Consider the following 3,691-nt stretch of genomic DNA (forward strand, 5'->3'; position numbering starts at 1 on the left):
AAGTTTCTGAGGTTGTTGGTTCTCACATTGCACTTTTGAAAACTGTAAACTCTGATGTTGAAGATGAAGTGGCACAAAAGCTTAAGGAACCAATAGCTAATGATGAAGCTGACTGTAACACCCCCAAATCCGGGGTCGGGGCATCCGGGTTGTCACGAGTTCCTATTTTCCTTAATAATACTTAATCTTAATAATTAACCAACTACTGTGTACTGTGACCCCACAATATACACACACACACCACAAGTTATAGTCTCAGAGATGAATACCAAAAATAACACAAGTCATTTTATTCCACAATTATAAGTCATTACACCTCAAAAGGGTTTCTGAATAAATTTACACATTCTTTGCCATTATTACAATTCATAAATATACATAAGTCTGGTACAACAAAAGTTGAAAGCCTAGCCTATTGGTAGACCCTACCTCAGCTACAACCGCATCAACGCCTACAGGAAACTGCGAAACATTTCCTATCCGCTCGCGAATTGGGAGCTTGATCTTGTTCATCTTGTCTATCTGTTGTTGTGTGATGAAAGAAGAAAGCAAGGGTGAGTAACAAGCCCACCGGAATAATATGTATTATAATTAACAATATATGAGCATTCTCATAGTACTCATGAAAGTCTTGGTCAAGAAGAAATGAACCAAGTTTGTTATTTTAATGCGACGAAGTCGCAAAATATTTAGTATACATATATACTTCTCAAATCTTTGAAATCCTCTGACATGTATAATATACACAGAGTTCCAGTTTATAACTGTATAAAATATCGTTGCAAGGTGATCTCATATATCTAACCTTGTCTCAACATTTTTCTGAAAATCTTTGTCATGCATAAGATAATCATTTACTAGATATAAGTTGAAAAGATGAAGTTACAAGATACTCCCATATACTTATATCTTTTCCGAATACTACTTGAACTACCACCGTTCAAGTTATAATTAGTTTCAAAAGTTCATCACACAGATGAGACTACAAGATAATACTTGAATAGATTCAATATTTGAAATATTATTGAATGAAATGAAGTTACGAGATACTTCATTAAGTCCTGATATATATATATATATCCATATATATCTCTCATACATTTCCTAAAAACCTATGTCATGTAAAGTATGAACAGAGTTGCAATATCCAATGAATTTGGAAAGAAAAGAATTTTGGCATAAACCCGATATCTTGCTGATCAGGCAAAGATACCAATAAGTAACATTTTCTACTAGTAGATGGATGAATCCCCCACCGGTCATCATTTTGGCCGCATTAGGACCTTGTGCTGGACCACCACCCCGCCTCTTACGCGTTGATACACCACAAGAGCCGGATCCCTCAGATTTTGAGCGAGTATTTAAATCCCCTTCGAAAGGAGGATCTTAAATATAAAAATGAGTTTTGGGATCCGCCCTAACTTTTAAAAATCATTTTGAAGACTCGAAAACATTTTTAAGAATGTTTAGAGTAATGCTGATTTAATGAAATAAATCAGTCCCGATATATTAGAAAATATCTGAATATTATTATTTAAATAATATTTCCATAAGGATAACCTTTATAAAAAAATAATTGAAGTTGAAGTTTTAAAATTCATACTTGAAATGAATAATAAATAACCAAAGATATACTTATGCGAAAGTACGATCTTTATTTGAATAATCGAAAATAAGTTTGATTATCGAAATATTATTCTTTAATAAAATAAAGAATATTATTTAATAAATAAGTGGAGTCATAAGTCCACGAATGAATATTCAAAATAATATTCATTAAATAAAATAAACGGAGTCATAAGTCCTCGAATGAATATTCAACTAATAATATTCATTAAATAAAATAAACGGAGTCATAAGTCCTCGAATGAATATTCAACTAATATTCATTAAATAAAATAAACGGGGTCATAAGTCCTTGAATGAATATTCAACTAATAATATTCATTAAATAAAATAAACAGAGTCATAAGTCCTCGAATGAATATTCAATTAATATTCATTATTTAAAATAAAGTTATCGAATAAACCTTATTCGATTAATAGTTTTGAAAACTATATCTATATATATATAAATATATATATATATAATATACTCGGGAACATCGACTCGCGGTTTAGAAAATATTCACCTTTGGGTCCCCTATACTAAGGGTATACGCAACTACTGCTTATCTCTAGCATATGTATTATGCAACTTATAAGCTTTTGAATCAACAATTAGATATCAAGATTACAAAACAGGCATGCATATAAATATCATATCACATGCTCCAATATATCGCAAGACTTTGCTAATAATAATCATGCACTTATCACAAGATAATGCATATACATATATACATCACAACAACAATATAACAGGTAGAAAACTTGCTTGAGTGTTCCCGGTTAGACTTAAGCTTAGAGTGGGTCCGATAACCTATGAACAATAACATAAGTCGGAATTAAACTACGGTCGCTTAAGAAACTAGACTTGAACCAATTGAACCCTAACGTTTGCTTATGGTCACTTCTACGCTTAATGAATCACATAAGTCGTTCGAGTACCCTTGGCTCCACCATTTTTAATAAATTAACCATTAAGAATTTTAAGGAAATTTTTTCGCGAGTACCCTACCAACTGCCTAATCCACTTTATAAAATTGTTTCATACTCCAATTAGTCATTTAAGGGCCTTAACCAAGGTTTCAAATTAAGGCGAGGGGTAATGGTTCGTTCGCGAAACGACGTTACTTAAAACGGTCGTTTCTCCTAAACCGTACATCGAAACCAAGTGATCCACATATCAAAACGAAGATTACGACATGCTCTAGCTAAACATGGCAATGTTACAGATTGTTTATTGAGTTTTCTGTCCTGAACACTAAGAACAAGCAGTTAAATAAAAATGGGCATTACGACGGCTATATTTACGAGTTTTCCAAGTTTCTCACTACACCAAAACCTCACCAAACAACCCACAATCATTAACACATCAAAACCTCAACTAAATAATACTATACCAGTCCTTATTCTTCAGATTCTTCATCTCAACCAACCACAATCAAGTTTTATTAACTATAACAAGATTCATTCACCAAATCACTCCAAATCCAAATCAAACTACTAATAATCAAAGGTCATGCTTCTCATTTAGAAAACCAACCATCAAAATCACTAATAATCAAAGTAAAGGATAGGGTTTGAAGTTTATACCTTTCTTGGGAGGTGTTAAGTTGCTAGGAAGCCTTAGGGAGCCTCCTACAAGCTTGATCTTTCCAAAGAAATCAAGAATACAAAGTTAGGCTTTGAAGTTTCTAAAAGTCCGATTGAAAGAACTGTAAAAATGAGGGTCTTACCGTACTTATTTGGATGAGACTTGTGAACAAGAGTTGTAGGCCATCTCAATAACTTTCCAACGAGCTATAGAACACAACATTTGAGTGAGAAATGAAGGAGATATAGCAGTTTTAATGTGCTGGTTCTGTTTTGGCCGAGAGCAATGGAAATGGGGGAGGAAGATGAGAGCTTGTGTTGACTTGAACTTGTGGTGGAAATGAAATGATTTTAGGATATTTACTTGACTAGTTGTTTTGTTTAAATTAGTGGAAAGTGACATAAGCATGGTGATGTCATCAAGCTTACATAATCCTTGCCACTTGTCTCATCCTTATGGTGGAAGCATTTTTAAGCTTAATCCTTATATTAA

General features: G+C 33.0%; 1 long non-coding RNA gene across 1 annotated transcript; it reads right to left on the reverse strand.

Moving 5' to 3' along the window:
- Nucleotides 1-355: 355 nt before the first annotated feature.
- On the reverse strand, nt 356-3,481 carry LOC141706171 (uncharacterized). The gene is made up of 3 exons (XR_012568688.1): nt 3,342-3,481; nt 3,199-3,256; nt 356-522 (listed from the first exon to the last, which is right to left on the reverse strand). It is a non-coding gene; the product is annotated as an uncharacterized LOC141706171 (long non-coding RNA).
- Nucleotides 3,482-3,691: the final 210 nt, after the last annotated feature.

The sequence above is a fragment of the Apium graveolens genome, chromosome 2 (assembly GCF_009905375.1).
Source record: "Apium graveolens cultivar Ventura chromosome 2, ASM990537v1, whole genome shotgun sequence".
NCBI classification, from domain to species: Eukaryota; Viridiplantae; Streptophyta; class Magnoliopsida; order Apiales; family Apiaceae; genus Apium; species Apium graveolens.